General features: G+C 35.3%; 1 long non-coding RNA gene across 1 annotated transcript; it reads right to left on the bottom strand.

The window, feature by feature from the left end:
- Positions 1-21,981: 21,981 nt before the first annotated feature.
- Positions 21,982-24,189, bottom strand: LOC140012880 (uncharacterized). The gene is made up of 3 exons (XR_011819851.1): positions 23,998-24,189; positions 22,873-22,936; positions 21,982-22,184 (listed from the first exon to the last, which is right to left on the bottom strand). It is a non-coding gene; the product is annotated as an uncharacterized lncRNA (long non-coding RNA).
- Between the last annotated feature and the right edge of the window lie 289 nt (positions 24,190-24,478).

The raw sequence follows: 24,478 nt of genomic DNA, 5'->3' as shown, positions 1-24,478 counted from the left end.
TAATACGTGACCAATGTGATTACATGTTATATAAGTGGACTGATAGGGCAAGAGTGTACTTTATCGCAATTGCCCTAATGTAATTTGTTCTTGTTCATCGATTTCAATTGAATTGATATACATGCATATGAATTATATATTGTCTGGAATTCCAGAAACCCTGTGGCTAGTTAATCGAGTCGAGCCGGCAAGGGCCTGGTCGATTAGGTAACGAACCCTGGGTAGTTAGTGATGTCGAGTGGAGTGTTATCTCCTCGACTAATCGGTATACTCGAGTATTACCACCAGTGTTTATCGTGGAGTTCGGGCCCGGTAAGGGGTTTGGTTGGTGGACGGAGATTGGAGTTAAGTGGTGTTCTACAGGACTAGTTACTTTATTTGAAAGTTGACGGAGTGTCAACTACCACTCGATCAATCTACGGTGGAGCCAATTTACAAGAGCAACTGTATCCTTTTACGTGAAATGCTGAATATTTATTGTTTGGCTATATGAAATGTTATTGCTCACTTTCTCGACTTGTTATGCTCGCTATTTCACTCTCATGTTATATTTACTGTATTTAATGGGCAATTTGCTATTTGGAACATTACTGAGCTTTAGCTCATTCCACGCCATTTGTTTTCCTTACAGGGGGTACGAGCGAGACGTGAGACGTGTACAGACTAGCGTAGTCTAGTTGTTTTTAAATTTTGTAATTGTACTCGCACGAGTCGCTCGATTAGGGTTGAATATATTGGGAACTTAAATCTTTTGATGTATTTGGGATTGTATGGATGGTTGAGATAGAAATGAATGTATTTGTATGTTCCAAACTTGGGAACTGTTATTTCGCTTATTATTGAGGTTGCACCCTATTTTATTTGATGTGAGTGAGTGAGTCCTGGCGAGAGCTAGGCAGGCGACCCGCTGAATCCTGGGGTACGCCCCAAGGGGAGGTGGGGCCGTCACAAAGCAGCTTAGAACAGATAATGATATGAAATTTTGTAAAGAAAATTTTGATGAATTCTGCAAGAATGAAGGAATTGTTTGGCATCGCACTGTCAGGATGATACCTCAATAAAATGGTATAGTCAAACGTATGAATAGAACACCTTTTGAGAGAGTAAGGTGTATGATTTCTAATGCAGGGTTGACAAAGGACTTTTGGGGAGAAGTGATCTCTATGGCTTGTTACAATGTCAACCGTACCCCTTTTGTAACTCTTGATTTCAAAATTTTTGAGAAAATTTGGTTAGATGCACCTACTGATTACTCTGATATAAAAATTTTTGGGTATCCAACATACATGTATATGAATAATAGAAAATTGAAGTCTCGACTTAAAAAGTGTATTTTTCTTAGGTAGAGTGAAAAGGTATAGGTTGTGACATCTTGATTATAAATTTCCAAAATTTATGATCAGTGGAGATGTTCCTTTTGATGAATCATCCATGTTATTTTCAAGGAATCTTTTGGTTTTTGTCATGTAGATGATAGTATGTAGAAATAGGTAGTTTGAGATTGCCAGTTCTAGTTCTTCTATTCAATAAATGCTAGTAGACGCACCTGAATCTATTGATAAAAAAATTCAGAAGAAGAGTAATATTTCATAGTCAAAGATAGACTAGGAAGGGATATTCAACCACCGTAAAGATATGCAAATTTGCTTACATATGTTTTGTCTATTGTAGAGGAAATTAATGAAATTTGTGAGCCTACTATCTATTCAGAAAAGTTTCTTGTGATGATTATGCTAGGTGGTTGATTGTGATGAATGAAGAAATTGAGTCTTTCTACCAAAATGGAACTTGGGTTATTGTGAAGTCCCCTTCAAATAAGAAAATTATCAGATACAAGTGGATCTTCAAGAAGAAGGAAGGTATTCTAGAGATTGAAGTTACACGGTACAAAGTACGCTTGTGATATGAACATGGGATCCAATGAATCATGTTCAAGTCATACAGGAGGTTGATCCACTAGAATTCATCAAATCATCCATTGGATTTCTCAAATTCGAGATCCCTTCTTTGATTTCCTTAGTTTCCTTAGTTTTAGTCGTTTATGTTAGTTATAAGTCTTTGTCGCTTGTTTAATGGTTGGTTAAGTATCGTTTGCTTTCTCAACATTCTAGCCATGTGTTTAGTTAACATAGCTAATTTTTTCAAATTTAATTAGGATTTTTGAGTCTTGTAAAGGCTATAAATATAAGTCTGAAGTCCAACACTTTTTCATAAGTATGAATAAATAAAGAAATTTTTCAGCAACACTTGTGTGTTCACGTTTTCTCTTGTCTAAGAAATTCTTACTTGAATACTTGAGAGAGATTCTTGAGTTTCAATTTAATTTATCAATCTAAAAACACACTAGATTATGGCGTTACTCTACCAACCAATCTTGGTTCACTAAGTTATTAGATTGTGGGTGAACATTTTATCTTAGTTCGTAATCTTGCGATTTAGAAGGGTCAAGGGTTATTCCACAACCTTCAACTTGATTCTTCGTTTAGATCCGAGATTATGTGGGATACGAGTTCAGACCATCTTGGTGGGTTCATATTAGTTTGGCATTAGAGCTAGTTACGGTATCAAGTATATCCTTTTTTTTGCGTCTTTGTGTTCTTGTTCCTTCGTTAGTTTTCTTTTGTCCAATCTGTCCATGTTCTTTTTGATGTATCTCCAAACATTGTATCATGTTCCTTCTTGTGTGTCTTCATAAAAAAAATTTTGGTATTGTTCATACACACTATTCATCGTTACTATAGTTCAATGTTACTGTTGTGATTACTGTTCACAATTACTGTTCATTTGAAAAAAAAAACTTTTTTTTCATTATTTTCTGTTGGAAATCCGTGACTATCCATTGTCTTGTTGTGCAATCCGTGGTGGTTCCTTTTGTTTTCTTGGAAGTGCTTGAATTTCTTGCATTTTGTGGCAAGAATCTTGAATTTTTTGAACTTTCTTGGACATTTTCTTCAAAATTTGGAAGTTCTTGGGTTTCAAAATGGGGTTTCTTGGAAATCTTGATCCAAAGTTTTCAAATCTTGAACGTTTAAAAACCCTATGTTCATCTTCTTGAACTTGAAGTTTGAGGCTGATCTTGTTGATTTTTGAATTGGTGAATTGAAAAAAAAAGGAAGGAGAAAGAATATGATCCGTGAAAAAAAAGAGGAAAAAATAATTTGGAATTAGATCATAAGTCTTAAGAAAAGCAGCCTTGCATTTGGATTTGGAAATCGAGAGTGATTTGGAATTTGTTTCAAAATTCTTGATTTCTAATTCTTGTTGCACTTGGTTCATATGTTCCAGCTGCAAATCTAAAAATATACACTTAGAAAAGCTCCTTAAAACAGCATTCTATTTTCCTAAAGTGAATCCACAAGCCATTTGGACTAAGTCTAAATTACAGCCACAAATGTTTGGGTAGAGTTTTCTAAGTTTCCAAATTTCTGCCAAGAGTTTGTTGTTTCGTTTATAATCTGTCCAGCCACCTCTTGTCTATTTTAAGTCTCTTTTCCAGTTTTAAACAACTCCAAATAGTATAAATCAGTCTTGGAGTCTAATAATCCATAAGTTTCCTAAGTTGAGTCACTATTTTCCTAATTTGAGTCTTTCTTGTCCAAGTCAAGTACTTTCCAAATCTTATGTCATTCTTATCCAAGTCAAATCAGGTCTTGAAGAGTCGTTTTCAGCAAGAATTTAAGTGTCTAAGTGTGTCAAAACAGGTCCAAAAATCTACACAATCAACAACAAAATCAGTTCAGGTTTTGAACTAATTAATCTAGGTTTCATCAAGTCAAATTAGGGTTCATACTTGTTCAAAAATCTGGAATTTTTCAGCCTTATTTCTGCATCATAGAGTCATAAAATGAGTCCATTGTGTGTTCAATTCTTAACTCTAAGTGAACCAATCTTACATACGCCACTTTCTTGTCCATTGATAGACATAACTCATTGAACTACTTGAGAAAGTTCTAATTTCTTCAAGTAAAGAGATCAATGACTTAGAGATTCACTTGGTGAGATTATTAGAGTGTCTCAAACACTTGAGTGATACATGAGTGTGAGTGCATACCTAACTCAAACGCTTGAGTGGTACATGAGTGTGAGTACATACACGTGAGGGTGTGTTGTGAGGAAACTTTCCTTTAGTATAACAATCATTTTGCAAGTTAAAGATGAATACCGAAGGAAGTTCACACCACTTTGATCTTACACTAAAGTTGGAATCTATATTGGGGGAAGTTGAAAGGAAGATAAATAAATCAGTCGAACTCATGCATAAAAGATTTGATAGAATTGAGAACGAATCTCTTAAGAGGAGGGGTTCCATGCAATCTAGCCATGATAAAGTGCCAAATCATGAGTTTTATACCCTCAAGAAGGAGATGGATCGTGATCATGCACTAAGTCTTCTGAGAAAAACAAGCGCACTTGTGATGACTATAAAGAGAACCAAAGGTGGAAATGCCAAACATCGAAAAATAATTCATCCTCAAACAAATCAACTTGTTCCTTTGAGAAGTCTCATGACCATAACTGAGCTGTGGAGCTTAAAAATTCTCATAATAGGTCGACATATGATGAGCTAAAGGAAGAAAGGTTGATCAAAAGGGAAAAAGAGCCTTACACATCAATTTCTTCAAAATCTAAGGATGCAATTGAGCCATCTAAGGAGGAGCCATGGTAGTGGGATTCTTATTAACACCTCCTATGACAAAAACTTGAGAAAGAGCGAGTTGTGTGTGATAATGCACATTGTGAGGTGAAACTTGAGAATGTACTTGAGGTAAAATCCGAGGATATTGTCAAAGAAAAAATGAGTAAACATTCAAAAGAGTTGAGTGAGAAAAATTCCCTGAGTGGTTCGGCCATAGTGAAAAAATAAGAGATAAAGCTTGTTGCAAAAGTCAATGATGTGAGGAGAGCTTATCATTGTACTAACTATCTTAATTTTGCATTGTCTATTGTTTCTTGTTTTGTGCAGATTAAGCAAAGTGCAATTCTCTTGATCTTAAATTGTTCAATTCCTACATCTCTTGGAGAATTAAAGAGCTTTCATGGAGTCTATGCTTTTAGTGTGGTATCTCTTTGTTATCAACAAATGATCAATTTCTCACCAAGAGTTGAATTGTATGAAGTTTCAAAGGGAGTACCTATACTTGAGTCTTGTTCTATAGTTCCTTATCATTCATCTAATGAAACTCCATTATTTCCTTCTCAATTTGCTATGAGTTGTAAATCTGATTTGCTTATTTCTCTTGAAGGAGTTGTAGATGGTCAAGTGTTATCAATTTTCAAGAATGAAATGGTGAAGGGAGTCAAAGCTGTCCAATTTCAAAAATCATCATTAGTTCATGAAATTTTCTTCCTTATTGTTCCAAATTCTGGTCTTTTACATGACAAAACCTGTTCCTTATTTGCAAATTATAAACCTGCCCGATTTTGTCTGAAGTCACCTCAAGGAGCGCAATCGATTCCAATGCAAACTATAGTACCTATTGTTGCTGGTTTTGAGGACTTGTCATCAATTGATGTTTGTGAATTTTCAAGCATGATTTCGTCTCTTAAAGCTGGTTGTCAATTGTTTTTGGGTCTACTTCAAATTGTGCTAATCCATGTGCTTCATGCGGTGGGGGATTCAAGTCTTTGCTACCGCACATGTTGGGAGATGTGCACATGTGTGTTGAACATCCAAATGTTGTTCTTAACTTATTGATTCATGCTTCTAAGGATGTGCGTCAAGTTGCTCCAGTTTTAGCTGCACAAGTTGTTCCAAATCAAAATGGCCTAGTGATGGATTTCATACCATTGCACAAACAAAGTTGGGCCTTTACTAGTCTACCTGAGCATTGCTATGAAGATCACTGCCTAGTAGATGCAAATGAGGTTGTTCGTAATGATTTAAGAGCAAAGTGGTGTTGCCATCAGATTCGTGCGCATTGGTACATCCCTTGGTTGAAGTCTTTGCTTGTGAGTTTCTTGCAATTGCATAAACACCATACAACTTGGTATACTCATATGACAGTGATGCCCGAATTGTTACATCCTCTCCAATCCATTGATTTGTAGGCAAATCGCTTTCAAAAGGAGAGGAATGATATGAACATAGGATCCAGTGATTCATGTTCAAGTCATACGAGAGGTTGATCCATTGGAGTTCATCAAATCATTCATTGGAGTCCTTAAATCCGAGATCCCTTTCTTAATTTTCTTAGTTTCCTTAGTTTTAGTCATTTATGTTAGTTATAAGTCTTTGTCGTTTGTTAATGGCTAGTTAAGCATCGTTTGCTTTCTTAACATTCGAGCCGTGTGTTTAGTTAAATTCTAACATTGGTTAGTTGGTTAATTAGTTAATTGGAGTTGTTAGTTTGGTTGAATAAATGACTAAAGGTCATGTGGACCATTATTGAGCCGATTTGAATTAGTTAGTTTCCTATTCTAGTCGAGTTAGGGTTTAGAAAAGTAGCTAATTGTTTCCAACTTTGATTAGGATTTTTGAATCTTGTAAAGGCTATAAATATAAGCCTTAAGTCCAACATATTTTCATAAGTATGAATGAATAAAGAAATTTTCTAGCAGCACATGTGTGTTCGCATTTTCTCTTGTCTAAAAGATTCTTACTTAAATACTTGAGAGAGATTCTTGAGTTTCAATTTGACTTATCAATCTAGAAACGCACTAGATTGTGGCGTCACTCTACCAACCAATCTTGCTTCACTAAGTTATTAGATTGTGGGTTAAGATCTTATCTTAGTTCGTAATCTTGTGATTTAGAAGAGTCAAAGGTTATTCCGCAACCTTCAACTTGATCCTTTATCTAGATCCGGACCTGTGTGGGATACGAGTTCAAGCCATCTTGGTGGGTTCGCATTAGCTTGTTTACAAAGGATTACAATCAATAGGTGATGATTTCAATGATATATTTTCACCTATTATTAAGCATAGGTCTAATCATGTTTTGCTTGTTTTAGTTGCCATGTATGATTTGGAGTTGGAGTAGCTTGATGTTAAGGTAACTTTCTTGCATGGAAAACTTGAAAAACAAATTTATATGAAGTAACCTCAGGGATTTGAAATTGAAGAAAAGGAAAGCCATGTTTATTTGTTGAAGAAATCCTTATATAAATTGAAATAAACTCCAAGATAGTGATATAAGAGATTTGATTCTTTTATGTTAGGTCATGATTATTCAAGAAGCATGTATGATAATTGTGTCTACTTTCGAAAGTTAGATGATGGTTCTTTCATTTATTTATTACTTTATGTTGATGACATGTTCATTGCTGCCAAAAATTGATTAGAAATTCACACTTTGAAGTTGTAGTTCAACAATGAATTTGAGATGAAATATTTGGAAGTAGCTAAGAAAATTCTTGGCACGAAAATCAAGAGAAATTGATGAGTTGGAAAGTTATTCTTGACCCAAGAAAATTACCTTAAGAAAGTCTTAGAGAAGTTTGGCATGAAAGATGCTAAACCTGTGACTACTCCTTTTGCTAGTCATTTTCGACTATTTGCTATTCAGTCACCATAGTCAGTTGACAAGAAAGATTATATGGCACAGGTTTTTTATTCTAGTGCAGTTGGCAGTATTATATATGCAATGGTTTGTACTCGTCCAAATATAGCACAAGTAGCCAATGTTGTTAGCAGTTATATATTTTGTTCTGAAAAAACACATTCGCAATGTGTGAAGTGGATTCTTATTACGAGGGATTTCAAACAGTTGTTCGGAGTTTGGGAGAAATAATGAGACTTGTGTTAGCTTTGTGGACTTTGACTATGTTGAAGTTCTTGATAGGAGAAGACGACTTTCAAGTTTTGTATTTTGTATTGGTAGTTGTGCAGTTGGTTGCAAAACTACTTTACAACCTATTGTAACTTCATCTAATATGGAGGCAGAATATATGACTGTGACTAAGGAAATCAAAAAAGTCTTGTTATTGAAGGGTTTGTTTGGTGAGTTCAATTTATGTCAAGGTGTTACTATTATTTACTGTGATCGTCAAAATGCTATTTATTTGACTAAAGACCAGATCATGAGAAGACGAAATACATTGATGTCAAGTTTCACTTCATTCGAGATGCTACTGCCGAGGGGAAAGTCCTTATTCAAAAAATCAATACCAAAGAAAATCCTACTGACATATTCATGAAGTCTCTTCCAGACTACTGCTTGAACTTGGTTGGTATTTGTTGTTCGTGATTTAAGCTTGTTGGAGCTTATGTAGGGAAGGTGGAGCATATTTACTATTGTCGATATTGGGGACCCATCAAGATGGAGATTTGTTATGTATGGCTTTGTCCGACATTATTTTTTGTACAAGAGAGTCTTTTCCCTCGTTGGTTATAAATAGAGTGGGCCTATGATGAGATCAAATACACCAAATCAAGAAAGTTTTAGTTGGCTATTTGGACCTTTGTGTTATTAAATCTTTTCGTTAGTAAAATTATTTTGGACTTACTTGTATTTTAGTTTTAGGTGTTTTTGGTTCTAAGAACACTTTTCTAAAGTTTTTATACTCTCTTCTTCATAGTGAAATTCTACTTCTCTTTCGCCTGTGGATATAGGTCAATATGACCAGATCACATAAATTTTTGTATTCTTGTTTCATTTATTTTTGATTTATTATTTGTCTTTTGAGATTGTCAAAGATTCTATTGTCAATTTCTCAGTACCAAACCTAACAAATGACTTTTAGGTTTAATAGCAGAAGTACAATTAAACATTACATGCACCGCTATGAGTTCGTCATGTTGGAGTAAGTCATACAACCTCTTTTATTATCTAGAATATCCTGATTTTTATTAAAACAAGGTAGAAGACACCCTAAAAAATGGTTGAAGAGACCCTCGATTAATTTATATGTATTAAAAAGTTGCTTATAATTTATATATGTAAGATACTCGCGAAATTATTTTTCTATTTCAAGATGTACAATTAAAACTTAGGCATTGAAGGAAAATTGATATTTTTAGAAATTGTCTACTTGTAATTGTCTTAATCAAGTTTACTTTTCATGCTTATGTTTGAAATTTTAGCCATTTATTTTAAAGATACTAAATATACTCTAATGTTGTTTAGCCCAAAAAATAGAAAACAAAATGAAAAGCAAGTTTCCAAGTATGCTTATAGAGAGTATGAGTGTATATCACCCAATATATACATGTCATGAAAAGTTTGATACTAATTGTCTGTTGTGTGAGGACTCGTAAAATTCTTATTTCAAACCCCTATTTTTGGCTCATTTAATTATTTATTTGGATATTTGTCTCGAATAATATTTTCTAACCTTATTAGACCTAAATACATGGAATTATAGTTTCATTATATTTTTAAAGTGACTTGTTTCAAAAATTAATTTTTGGAAGCTCGTTTAGTGAAAATAGTGAAAACGTGTTTGGAAATTTTAACCGATTGAGAGTACTATGATTTTGGAAAATTGGAGACTTATACAATGGTCCTAAAATTGGTAATTTTACGTTTAAGTACTCGAGCGATAGTTATTAGTACTATCGTTATAAGAAATTTTTGAAGGTTTCGCTTTATCGCGCTTAATTTGGAAATTGAGGGACTTTAGACCCTTATTTTGGGACAATTAAGAGTGAATAATATTTAAATGAATATAAGTGTATTGGAGGTTTAGTGCACTAGTGAAACAAACTTAAGAGGAATCGAGCACAAAACGCGCGCGTGCGCGCACTATTCCTAGTTGACTTTGAAGCAACTTTTGGCCACAACTTATAAAGCTTCTCACGGAAGCTTACCTTCAGCTTTAACACTTCTTTTTCTGCTCCAAATAGCCGACCAAGAGGAAGAGTAAAACAGCCCCAATTTCTTCTCAATTTCTTCACTAAACCTTCATCATTTCACCTCAAATTTCAACCGTAGTTAGCTCAACACTTGGAGATTACTTCTAGCTAAGAAAAGGAGCTGCTGTCCGTGGTTTTCTTAAGCACATTTGGACCGAAATTTCTGCTTGGTTCATCTAAACAAGTAAGCAACGATTAACCCTTGGAAACTCGATTTATGGAAGTAGTAGAGCGCATTTAAACTCATGCATGCATATGGGTAGCTTGTTTATGTTGGAAAAATGGTTGTGTGGGCTCTATGAACTCCCACCTTGGATATATGGACTGATTTGTGGTGTTTTGCTAGTAATAATGTTTATTTAGTGCCTAAACTAGTGGATTAATGTTGGGTTGTTGGTAGAAAATCAAAAGAGGTGCTTGGAGCAAAAGTGACCGTTTTACCCCTGTCTTGTCCGATCACTTTTGTGCAAAATTTTGAGGTTCTAATGACTTGTTTATGTTGTTTACATGTTATATTGGTTGTGTAAAAAGTTACATTGAAAAACAACTTGATTTGGTCACTCAAATGTTGAAATTTCGAAAGGTTAGAAAACTGGAATTTTGTTCCCGGATTGCCCAGGCAGTCTTCTTGTTTTGGCTATAACTCATCGCTCCGATGTCGGAATCGAGTGCCGTTTATGGTACTGGAAACTAGACATTCCCAGATTTCTGTTGGTATAAAATACATGTCCTGGTTCCACTTGACCAAGCCAAACCATTAGTTTGAAATTCACTGTCCTGTTTCATTGCTTCCTGGAAGGCAGCACATGAGCTGTAACTTGATGCTCACGAACGAGCTAGTTATGGACAGAGTTTGAAAACAGGTTCTTCTGAGAAAATATAGCCTTATGAGTTTATTTTCCAACGCCACCAACCATGCTCAATTCCGAGTTTAATTGAGTGATTTATGATCAAAATTCGAATCTGGTCTTGTGAAGGAATACCATGCATTTGGATAGATGTGAAACTAACAATGATTTGGGACTTGTCATCCGAAGCTTCTTAGTGTAAATCACCTATCAAATGTACCTTGGACATATTTTAGATATTACCTACTGGAATGGACCATGTTTGAGATGGTTCTTGACCAAATGTTTGGAAACGGCAAAACAGAAGTTCAAAGGCAGCTTAGCCTTGGAATTTCTTGTGATTTCAACGGTTTCGTTAACCAACTTTATGTACATATTTTTCTATGAAAATTGGTAGAGGAATAGTCCCTATATGGTAGTCTTATACTGCTAAATTTGGTGTCATTCCGAGTCCGTTTCGCTGCTCAACTAAACTTCCAAAGTTCATGATTCGAGTTTGGAAAACCCTTGATTAACAAGGAAACTTTAGTAACTTTGAGCTACCATATCTTGGTGCTCAAAACTACAAATCTTATTCCGTTTGCTTTATTTTAAACTTGGATTGAAACTCTAATAGAGTTCCAAATTTCATAGGCTAGTTCAAATCAAGTGAATTTTGCCGACTTTTCAAATTTGGCCAAAAACCAACCTAAACCTGCCTTAAGTGCCCAAAACAGCAACTTTGAGCTAATTTTTGAATACTTTTCGTTTGGAATCATGGAAAAGTGTATTCTATGAACTTTTAGTACTTTGGAAGAGGTTTCCAACGGTACCAAGTTTTCCAATTTTTGACTTGTAAAGCGTGAGATACGATTTTTCTAATGTATCGTATCAAAACTGAAATTTTCCGAATTCCAGGGAAATGGAGTTTTTCAAGTACTCCTTATTCCTTCGATATTACGTGAACGTTTTATACTTGATTTCCAAGATGAAAACTCAATTTCTCCTGTACTTTGAAACCCCACTTGAGAGCCTCGATTTAGGATAATTAAGGCTCGTTCCACGAGACTTTCTAAGATTGTACTATGGTACGATCTTCTTTAATAGTAGGGGTTTGTGAATGATAGTCTATTATTATTTGTTTAGGCGCACACGAGGACCTTCAAGAGGATCCCACGGTGGACGCTTGAACTTCAATTGAATCTACTTGCTCTTGTTACTTGGTGAGTGTCAAGTGTGTGTTACTTGAACTCCTGTGAACTCGATACATGTTTACTTGTATTGATACTTGAGATTTCGAAGTTTGAGATGAGCGTGTACTTTATCACACTCATTCTCACTTGAAACAAATAACTTGCTTGACAAGAAATGAATGACCTGCTAGACATGACATGAATGCTTGAATGTATCAAATGCTTGAATGACTTGATATAGTATGCTATGGCTGCATACGTCGTTGGAGTGAATCTCCTCGACACTCAAAAATACATGGGGGATGCCCAAATCTCATCGGTCGATCTTGGACTTGAGCCGGCATGGGTTTGGTCGGGAACCTTGGCGAGCCATGAGAATCACATGATAAGCTTAATCTAGTAAGAGATCTCGTTTGGCATACTCAAGTAGTATCGCCTTAAATAAACGACAAGCGGGCCCGATACAGGGGTATGTAAGGTGAAAGGGGACAGGTTAAGTGGAGTTCTACGGACTAAACCTACCCGATTGACGGAGTGTCAATTCATGGAGGTTATTGCTAGTGCAAGTGGAATATAGCTCCTGAGAGCTCCAGTATCCTTGAATTGTTTCTGTTTACTTTTCCAGTGAATTATTAAGTATTGAAATATTATTGCTCGACTTGTAAATTGGTTTGTTACTTGAACAATGTGCTTGCATGTGTGTTCTTGGCCTCACGAGCGTTTTGCTCACCCTGTAGATTTGTTTTCCTTAACAGGATTGGGCTTGGAATGAGACTCGGAGGAAATTCCCTTTTGTACTTTTGTAATAGGGTTCCAATAATACTGACTAGACATTGTGGCTATGGTATATTTTGGGCTGTATTATGGAAACCCGATGTAAGGATTGGGTAATTGTTAAATATTGTAAGCTTGAACGCTTCCGCACAAATCGTATTTATATTATCTGGTTGTTGACGTCTAGTACTGCTATAAGCTTGAACAGAAATTGCTTGAGTCCTGGCGAGAGTTGGGCAGGCGCCCCGCGGATACCCTTTGGTTCGCCTTAGGGAGAAGTGGGAGCGTCACATGTTGTGCAGAAATGGGCAGTATACAAGAGTTTAATGACTAATCCATCCTATCCACTGTTTCATTGTGTGTGTGTATCACATTTTTTATTGAAACAATAATTTCTAATATACTCCTGCTTTTACTTTATATAAAAGAGAATGATGGACTCAAGGGAATCAATGAAAGATCCGGAAGAAACTAAACTACCTCTAGACCAAATAGTGCATGATGCACTCACCAGTTAGATTTCAAGAAATCTTGATTGAAATGCAAGTTGGGGTTTAAAATTCCCGACCTACAACCATGGACAGACTTAAATCCCATCCTGTTGTCCAACTCAATCTTTTATTCAATATGTTAGGCCAATAAAATGATACCATAGAAATACAAAATAGAAAGGTAAGAGAGATCGAATAGATTCTAGAGGTTAGCATTTAACCCTATTGCACATTTATCCTCTATCTACAAACACTTATGTTAGTAACAACGGTTCTTCTTATAACTAAATCTTCTTAGAAATTAAGAAACTCACTTTCATCTATCCTAATAATTTTGTGTCGATAAACAAAGAGTGAAATAAAAAAGTGTATCCCTACATTGTGGTCATTTTTAGTAGCTTTTGATATGCTAATTTTTAATGGCTTGTAAATTGGCATTAAAATTATCATGGATAATTTTGTCCAGCTAATTAAGATATAGTAAATTTAAAATGCCAAAAACAAATAATTAACGAAATAAAAAGTTTTTAACCAGAAAAATATACTTCAAAAGAGTGATGCCAAATCCTATATTAAGTGTACTGCATGTCAGTGTAAAGAAAAATGAAAAATAATTAGTCCTTTGATTTAGACATTATTCAACCATTAATTTCTCCCAAATATTATTTCTCAACCACGGATTTTTCTACTGAGAGTTTATTGATACATGTAAATTACACTAAATATATTAAATGGAGGAAGATATTTATATTTATTGTACCCCTTGTATTTAGACACTTTCTTAAATTAATATCACTTTTACAAAAAGTTAACACTTGACACCCCTTAACGAGTGCCCACTAGACAATAGTTAGCCAATCCCGTCAAATTATACTTACTTAAACATCAAATTTTCCTCTTGGGAACCAAGCCCAAGTGATACGAACCTTGTTGAGAACAATGAAACCCAATATCAACACATGCCATAGGATCGTCTATGGACACGTCTGGATTATGGAAAACCTTGACTCAACAAGAACCATATCACACGAACCTTGATATTATCTCAACTAGATGCGAAAGAATAATTGAATAAATATGATATAAAATAGAAGACGTCATAGTCAAATGTGATTCTTAATTGACAAGTCTAGTTGAGGATGTTGAGACAAAATCAAGGTAAATTCAAGAATAGTTTACAAGAAATCAAGAGAAAACTCTCTCTCAAATTTTATTCATCAAGTCTGACTAACTATTACAAAGTAAAAGAGACAGCTATTTATAGCCAAACAACCTTACTTGGATGAATCCGAATTAGATTTGGATTACATTACTTATTCTATCCAAACACAACTAACCAAACTGTCACCCCATTAAGCTTTAACACAAGCTGGCTAATTTTATTAACTAAATAACTAATTTAATGATAGACTTAGATAGCTAATTAAATGACTCAAAATTTGAACTAAAACAAATGATAAGATAGCAAGCGACGAGTCTATCAAGTTTCCATGACTGCTTTAGATGCGCCCACACCTAATTCGAGTAAAGTCTACTGCCCAACATCTTGCATTCAGTCACAAGAAATGCATTATAAGAAGTGTCCATGGCCTATAACACGAATGTCTTCTGCCACTTGAAAGGGTATAAAATGTAGTTTTCCTCAGACCAACTCCTTTAATGATTGTTGTTGAATCAATGTAATGTTGCAAAGTTCCATTGAACTCTCCATTTGTGTGACTTAATGCATTACGCACATTTAAGGGTCCTCTTGAATGATTAGCTTGAACTTTTGGCTTAGGACTCTCGACGATGTGAAAATAGCTAGCGCACGAACCCTTAATAGTAGCTACATTCATATCATTCCCCCTCTCTCAAAGACGATTTGTCATCAAATCAAACTCTTGCTTACATTGGAGCACATTAGGGAATGCTTGTATGAATGCGAGCCAAGAAGCCTATTGCCTACTCAACTTAATCATGAACAAGTTCCAATGCACACCAGCTTCCAGCTCATGCTCCATTCGCCATAAACACTGATCAAAGATCTCATTACCATCCACTCCAATTGATGGGGTAGTTAATGCGCTACTAAGGTTTCTTCAACCTCCATCATTCCACCCCCCATAGAAAAAAATCGACCTTGAATCGATATCTGGATCAAACACAAAAGATGCGGAATGAACACTCAAAAACACCAAACCTACCAAGTTGATAACAAGGTGGAAATGATTGAATGAATGCACCATTTGAATTCCTTTAGCATAACTTGAAATTAGACTTGATTGGCATAAGCATCAAAGTAATACTTAAGCTTCCAAACAATTAAACCCTCTAAGTCAAGTAGATCAAGTTGATGCATCACACAAATTGAATGAACAACATGTCTACTAGGACAAAGGATTTCATGCAAATAATCAACTTTAAAAACATTCCAACTAGAATGAATAGGAATGACACAAGAACAAACATTATAATCACATGAATTAAGGAACACAATAAGCACATAAGGACTTGATAATAGACTCTCACAACTGTGACAAATGCAACTCATATAACGAGTCAAATTGATACTAGAATGATTAACATTAAGCAAATAAAAAACTCTATCAATATGAAAAGGAAATACAAACATAAGATGATTATCCTTATTATACAGATAAACAACCTTAAAAACAATTCAATTAACTCAAGAGTTTTACTAGGTGCCAACAAGTCAAGAAACACAACTCGCATTATGTACAAGGAACACTCACTTAAATCAGCAAGGTAAGAATTATGAAGAAGCCATACCTTCATATACAAGTCAAGCTTCTCAATTTTACTATGATAATTAAGAACTCTAGATAAGAAACTTACCTCATCATTGGCTTAATTGAACAACAAATAATTTGCCATTTGTAATCGATTCAATAGGCCATTGATTAGTAACAATATCCATAGGTGAATTGTGCTTAATAACATCAAAATTAACTCCATTTTGTTGCTCTTTAATTAATCCTTGAACCTACCAAGAACAAAAAAATAAATACTCCTTCCGTCCCGAAAATTTTGTCACTTTTCGGGACTCCAACTTATTATTAACAGTGTGCAACTTTCGAAGAATTAATCTGCATTTTCCATTTTGCCCTTCGTTTGAACACAAAAGGTGGACAATGGATGGACAAAACATGACAGTGGGATTCACATATTTATTGATTGGCATATGACTTATTCTAGTTAGAATTAGAGCATGAAGACATACAAGGCAATCATTTCAAAATGATTGGTAGGTACATATCAATTAATTGAACAACGAAGTTGCAAGTCTTGATGGAAGACTTTCTAGCGCCAATGACACTTACTTTTTAGTCAGGTGATACAGCATTGGAATTTATGGATAATGTTCACAACCATTTTTGGTAAGTGACAAATATTTAGTACCTCATTCTTCTCACACAATTTCTCAACTAACGCTGCTTACTAGCTAGTATAGATTGATCGTTAGGCGCTTTCTTATCAAGCTCGATGCTTGGATACAATATAATGTCAATCTTCTTATCCAACTGTAGAACATAACGAGATTCTCCTTCATTAGTAGCGGACTCAACAACTTCCTCTTTAGGAGATTCACCATGACACAATTATCAGAGACATTCACCTAATTATGTTGTTCAAAGTATGGCCCAAGATAGGTATCTAATGTATGTTGAATTTGTTCCATCATGGAGTTGACCAACAATCTAGATTCATATCACCTTGATCTTGCTATGTTGGACATCTTAGTGCTAGTTAAGCCATCATCTTGAAACCCTCTTGGCATCTCTCTTCAATTTTGCCATTCAGGCCTTCGACTGGTTCCATATGAATAATTGGATCTAGAACTCTCCAACCTTCTTCCCTTCTTCTTTGATTGAAGATTGGGTCTAGAATAGCCATAAAATTTGACCATGTGTTGATCCTCTTCTTCTTACATAAGCATAGAATCAGTTTGCTTTAAACTTCCTCTAGTAGACATCTTAACCTACAAAATAATGCCAGAGAGAAAAACACCTCACAACACACAAGCTTACTTAATGTTTTATTCCCGCTCGTGTTTCACTCAACCCACATGTTTATGCTCAAATCAGCCTAATGATCCCATAACCTTTCTTCAATAAGCCCAAAATGATCCCAAGGCAATTGAACTCAACTAGCAATCAAAAATTGACAAGAAAGTAGTGAATTTTAGGGTTTGGGGAATTTGAGAAACTCGACTCAATATGATTAGTTTTGACACAAGAAAGGATTACGTGACACAGCGACAAGAAATGAGACTCAATACAGCCGAAAAATTAATGAAATCCTAAATGAACTAGGAAATGGAAGGCACGACACAAAATGGAAACACACGACTGGAAACAAGTAAATCCAAATCTATTTTTGATTAATTGGAGCAGCAAATTCAGTTAATGCTTCCCATTTCCCCAGTAAAATTAGGATTTCTTAACCCCTTTTGTCCAAATCCATTCCTTTTCTGGAAAACAAATACGAATCCAACGCTGTTTCAAATTCTTTTCAGAATAGGAAATAGGAAATGGAAGATGCGGTTGTTTCCTTTTTATTGAAGCACAGCTGTTTCATTTTTTTTCTTTATTTTTTTCTTTTTTTTAACACGAAAGAAAGGAAATTCGGATAGTAATAATTGAATGACACAAACTAAGGCAACATGACTCAATTAGAAACACAATAAATGACACAAATTACAACAGCAAAACACAGGATCAACAGGATGTCACGAATCAAAAGATTGAACAAGAAACAAAAATGACTCAACGAAAAGACAAAAAACTAGACTCAAACAATAAAAAAACATGTTAGGATCCAAGCGCGGCATAAATAGTTATTGAGATATCAAGTACACAACAATTTAATGATAAACAAAGCACAAGCATGAAAGATAAACGTCACACAATATTTAACGTGGTTCTGCTCCATCATTGATCCTACATCCGCAGAGAGAAACCCGTTCTTTATTATGAGAGGAAAATCCTATACAAGAATACAATTTGAATCCAAGCCCAACCCTTGTATACCATCTCTCATTTTCCAAGAAGCCTCTCTCACATCCCATGTATAAGGCTACATGTCGTCTCTTGTGTGCCCTTTGTATGTCTCTTAGTAGTATGCCAATCTACCTATTTATAGAAAACATTATTTGGTCAAAAACCCAAATAACAAAAGGAAATCAATTCTAATTCCTAAACTTGTACAAAATAGGAAATAAGTTCTAATCCTAAACAAAATAGGAAATTCTTTGGCTACTATTTTAAGTAACTACAACTAATTAGGAAACTAGTTACTTCCACACAAAACAAGAAATCTGTTTGAAAGAAATTAAGCTAATTTCCTAACAAATCTCCACCTCGGCGAAAATTTCTTTTAGCGATCATTTTCCTTCAACTATCCAATAATAAGGTATCGAACTACACACTAGAATCAATACAATGCTGATACCAAATTGATTCAATCGGTAAATCAACATGTGTAGTTGCCTTGAGTCTAACCTCCCGTTGATCCGTGAGAAGGTGCCTCAATTCACCATCTCCCTTTGTGGGATTTCTTCTCACGATCACTTACAATCTAGGATCCCCTTCTGTAAGCTCTAACCCTAATCATTGAGGCAATCAAGTGGTAAAATCACCATACTTCTTCCCATCCTCAGGACTGTCTTGCCACCTGTGGTTTCCAAAACTTCACCTAAAATGAAAAACTCGTAACTGTCAGAGTTTTCTGATGCATAGAAATTAGATCTCTTTGTTTCTTTGGGACGCATGCCACACCATCCCAAAAACATAACTGAAATTTAAAAGCCACCAGGATGAAATATCAACTGTTGGAGGTGTAAGAAAGTCTCCATCAATTCACGTCCAAAATCAACATTGGACTCCACCTTTTTCTTGACCCTTGAATTACCTGCCTAGATTCATCGTCAAGGATTTTCATGCTTTTTGGCTTCCCATCTTTCACCATCAATACTTCTTACCAAGCTCTTGAAACAAAGATACCACCTATTAAATTGTTCAATTGGTAACATCTACCAATCCACTTGATCTCAATAGTTAACCAGGATCCAACAATGAACAACCAAACTCTTGATCCAACTATTCAGTTTGTTGGATCCAAGTGCTTGTGAATAGCCCAGTTTCGCAACCAAGTTCTGATACCACTTGTTAGAATCCAAGCGTGGAATAAACAACTATTGAGATATCAAGTATACAACAATTTAATAATAAACAAGGCACAAGTATGAAAGATAAACGACACATAATATTTAACGTCGTTCGACTCCACCATTGAGTCTACATCCACGGAGAGAAACCCGTTCTTTATTATGAGAGGAAAATCTTATACAAGAATATAATTTGAACCCAAATCTAACTCTTGTATACCATCTCTCATCTTCAAAGAACCCTCTCTCACATCCCATGTATAAGGCTACATGTCGCCTCTTGTGTGCCCTTTGTATGTCTGTTTGTAGCATGCCAACCCACCTATTTATAGAGAACATTATTTGGCCAAAATCCCAAATAACAACAGGGAACCAATTCTAATTCCTAGATTTGTACATAATAGAAAATAACTTCTAATCCTAAACAAAATAGAAAATTCCTTGACTACTACTTTAAGTAACTAAAACCAATTAGGAAATTAGTTACTTCCACACAAAACAAGAAACCTGCCTAAAAGAAATTAACCTAATTTCCTAACAAAACAAATGGGATATAACTTACTACCATAAATCAAAACTCTAATACCAACTAATACGAACCTTGTTGAGGACAATGAGACCCAACATTAACACAAGCCACAGGATCGTTTATGGACAAGTTTGGATTGCAAAAAACCTTGACTCAACAAGAACCCTATCACAAGAATATTGATATTATCTCAATCCGATTTGAAAGAATAATTGAAGAACCTTAGTATAATATAGAAAACGGCACATTCAAGTGTGATTCTTGATTGATAATTCTAGTTGAAGACGTCGAAACACACTCAAGATGAATTAAAGAATATTTCACAAGAAACCAAGAGAAAACTCTCTCAAATTTTATTCATTAAGTCTAACTTACTATTACAAAGTAAAAGAGACAGCTATCTATAGCTAAACGACCCTACTTGGACGAATACAAATTGGATTTGGATTATATTACTTATTCTAACCAAACTCAAATAACCAACTGTCAGCCCATTAATCTTTAATACAAGTTGGCTAATTTTATTAACTAAATAACTAACTTAATGATAGAATTAACCAGCTAATTGAATGACTTAAAACTTGAACTGAAACAAATGACAAGACAGCAAGCGACAAGACTATCAAATCTTTATATCTGCTTTAGATGTGCCGACGCCTAATATGAGTAAAGTCTTCTGCTCAACCCATCACGTTCAATCACAAGAAACACATCATAGAACGTGCCCATGGCCTATAACATGAATGTCTTCTGTCACTTGAATAAGAATAACTAACTTAATGATAGAATTAACTAGCTAATTAAATGACTCAAAACTTGAAATAAAACAAACAACAAGATAGCAAGCGACAAGGCTATCAAATCTTCATATCTACTTTAGACGTGCCCAAGCCTGACACAGGTAAACTTGGCTAATTTTATTAACTAAATAACTAACTTAATGATAGAATTAACTAGCTAATTAAATGACTCAAACTTGAAGTAAAACAAATGACAAGACCGCAAGTGACAAGACTATCAAATCTTCATATCTGTTTTAGACGTGCCCATGCCTAACATGGGTAAAGTCTTCTGCCCAACATATCACATTCAGTCACAAGAATGCATCACAGGACGTGCCCGTGGCCTATAGCATGAATGTCTTCTACCACTAGAATAAGAATATAGAGTGTAGTTTTCCTTAGACCTTTAATGATTGTAGGTGAATCAAAGTAATGTTGCAAAGTTCCATTGAACTCTCCATTTGTGTGAGCTAATGCATTATGCACTTTTAAAGGTTATCTTGAACGATTAGCTTGAACTTTTGACTTGGGGCCTTTGAGGATGTGAAAATAGCTAGCACACGAACCCTTAGCCGCAACCGGATTCGTATCACCAGGCCTTGCAGGTTGATTGATAAAAAAAATAAAAGGCTTAATTACATTGTCAGCAAAGCTTTCAGAACTGAGATCGTCCTTTTACAAGTCATAAGATCATATAATCATAATATGACTGTAAGATCTTAAAATGTGCAAAGTAAAGCATTTTATTTGTTTTAAGCCCCTAGTTTTTGAAAGTATAAGCAAAGAAAGGTAGAAAATGTAATATATTAACCAATAAAATAAGTTTCTTTAACCCAAATTTGTACTTCTTCTCTATTATGGACTGATAACATAAAAATTCAACACATCATACACTTACTTATTTATGAAATAAAAATAAAGAATAAAATGAATGGTATAATTTGAATTATTAAAGCATATTATTTTCTAGAATTATAGGCATGATTCACAAGATTCTAATGGTTAAATTAACATTGTAGAAGATGTATCAATGTTAGTAGGATTAAAATCGAATTTGTTATTTTGAATGATAGAATTGTAAGATCATAAATATACATCTCAGATTATAGTAGCATTGCTTGTCACTGGTGAAGCCGCTTTTTGGCATACAAAATCTTTGTTATTATTTTGGAAGAAGAGAGGATAAAAGGTTAGGAAGTAGACATGTGAAAGAACATAAATAAGGGGTTTGTTATATGGGTTAATTTCACTTTGTACTTTTCAACTATGTCCAGTTTGTGACAGCCCCACTTCTCCCTAGGGCAAACCTTAGGGTATCAGCAGACTGCCTGCCCAACTCTCGTCAGGACTCAGTCGTTCAAAGAACTAATATCATCAATAAAACGGATAGAACATCTTCCAAAACAGGGAATTAAAACCCTAATTAAAACATAATCACTATTTCGACGTTCCAGCTTAGTATATGCATCATCACCTGTCAGCTTACTACTCCATGCTCAAAATTACATAACATAAGTCATACTTGAAAATTTAAGCTTACAAGTCTGCTTAAACAAAAGTTACAACCTTAAAACGCAAGTACGAGCAAAAGAAAGTTAGAAAGCTCTTGATCAAGTCTCTTCCCGATCTGCTAAGGAAAACAAAGGGAGTGGGGTGAGCTAACGCCCAGCGAGGTTCCAAATAAACAAGTAAACACATAGCCATGCAAGGAAACAAAATAACCAAATAAACATCGTACAGTAAAATAACAGTTTATTCACAGTTCAATTCAAGGATACAGGTGGCTTCCAAAAGCCAAATCCACTTGAGCTTGATCATTATCGGTTCCGTTGACACTCCGTCAACATTTGCATTCACAGGATATAAAGTCCGTAGAACACCGCTTTCACCAGTTTCCGTCCACCAGTCAACCCCGCACCGGGCCCGCACTCCATAAATAGTAGTTTGGTAATACTCGAGTATACCGATTTCCAGTGTACAGTAAATAGTCCTCAAGGTTTATCGGCCTTCTCGACCAAGCCCTTGCTGGCTCGATACGACCGACTCACCTATGAGGTTGGGTACCCAAACAGTAACAGTAGTTGATGGAATGTCATCCAACCAACTTAAGCACAGTCATGTATAGCAATATCTCATTTCATGTTAACTTATTCAGTAAGTGGAGCCTCAGTGGAAAACAAGGAAGGTCGAGTGCGATAAAGTACACACTCGCCTCGATTTTAAATAAAACAGTGATTGGCTCAAACAATAGCAAATCAACGATTCCAAGTATGCAAGTATTCCACATAACAAGTAGCAGGTAGTGGAACACTCACCTGTTAAGCAAAAGTAGCAATCGGCATCAAACGTCTCAGTTACGATCACCTTCGTTGCCCAAACCTAGGTCAACGAGCGAAACCATTAACAATTGGATTCGTTCCTTACTAAAGTATAGGTTCATTAAGAGACCAAGTGAGTAGCCTAAGTTACTTAATCTATCATGCAAATGAGGTCCAAACCATGAAAAAGTTGATAAGAAAACAAGTTTGGTATGTACATGAAAGTTCGGCAAAAGAAGAGTTTCACCGAAGCTCAAAGGTTTCATTATGGTTAAACTGTCTCGCCCGACCAGCCTCGGGAAAACGGTCATTGCTCATTGGGGAAAAATCGGAATTAGGTTCTGTCAGCCGCGTTGGAAACTAGGTTCATAAGGCTAAATTTGTTTAGATGAAACCATTTCCAAAATCCCAACATAAGTGGCTCCAAATTAAGAAACCAAATGAAATTTCTGGACTGCCACGGATGAACAGTACTGCCCAGGCAGCCAACTTCCACGACTCGCCACGGATCGTTCAAGACGAACCAGAAAATGAGTTTGGTACCGTTTTAAAGCTCTAAGAGTCTAATTTCAAACGCCACAAACGGCACTCAATTCCGATCAGTGAGTAAAACGTTATGGCCTTTACAAGATTGCTGGACAGAAAATTCTGGACCTTGTCCAGTTTTGTTCCTTTGCTTGTAACTCAAAATTTACTCAACCAAATTGGTTATTTTTTTTTTAGACAACCTACACACACATAACCCAACATATATCACTCACTTTTGTAGCCAAAATATGCATGAAACATCAAGGCAAAAACCGGACAGCAACCCCTAAAATTTCGGTCAGCACACTTGAAATTTTCCAACTTTCACTCTTCTCATTATTTTCACCTTTTGCACATATCAAGTATTAAATCTAACTAAATAGGGCTTTAAAACATGTCAATACTTCATAAATACACATGAATAAGGGCTGGACATTTCATCAAACACTTGGTATGCACACTAATAAACTTATCCACTACTTGTCAAATTCAAGGGATTAACCCCCTAATCTCAACCAAACAACTTGTATTTCATCATTTAAGCTTAAAGTAGATGATATAACGTCATAAACCTTAATTCTAAAGATTACATACCTTACTTACAAGTTCCTTGGGTCACCAAACAAAACCACCACAATGGAAGCTTTAAGCTTGAGATAACCTCAAAGATTGAAGGAAATTTCTCACAAACTCTAGCTCTTTCTCCTTTGGATTTTTGATCTTGGTTTGCTAGGGTTCAAAGCAAGTATAAGGAGCTTACTCTCTCTCCCTTTTCTATGCTAAGAAAGTCGGCCAAGCTTAGGAAATAAAAGAACCAAATTTAGTTTTTAAAATGTCTTCTAATCTTTAGTCAAACAAGCCCATGGCTAGGGTTTTGCCACATGGCTCTTTTCTTAACCAAACCTTGCTTAATCTTTGACTAATGGTCTTCTTACCTTTCCAAATGCACCAATAATTATCTAACATCTCTAATCACTCACATAAAGTCTCTACCACTAAAACAAGAACACTTGGACAAATTCAAGTGGTGCATTAACTTAAACTAACTCAAGAAAATATTTTACTCCAAGTAAAA

Source organism: Coffea arabica, chromosome 8e, assembly GCF_036785885.1.
Source record: "Coffea arabica cultivar ET-39 chromosome 8e, Coffea Arabica ET-39 HiFi, whole genome shotgun sequence".
In the NCBI taxonomy this organism is placed as follows: domain Eukaryota; kingdom Viridiplantae; phylum Streptophyta; class Magnoliopsida; order Gentianales; family Rubiaceae; genus Coffea; species Coffea arabica.
The sequence above is the reverse complement of the archived record's forward strand: the minus strand, read 5'-3'. Positions and strand labels throughout refer to the sequence as shown.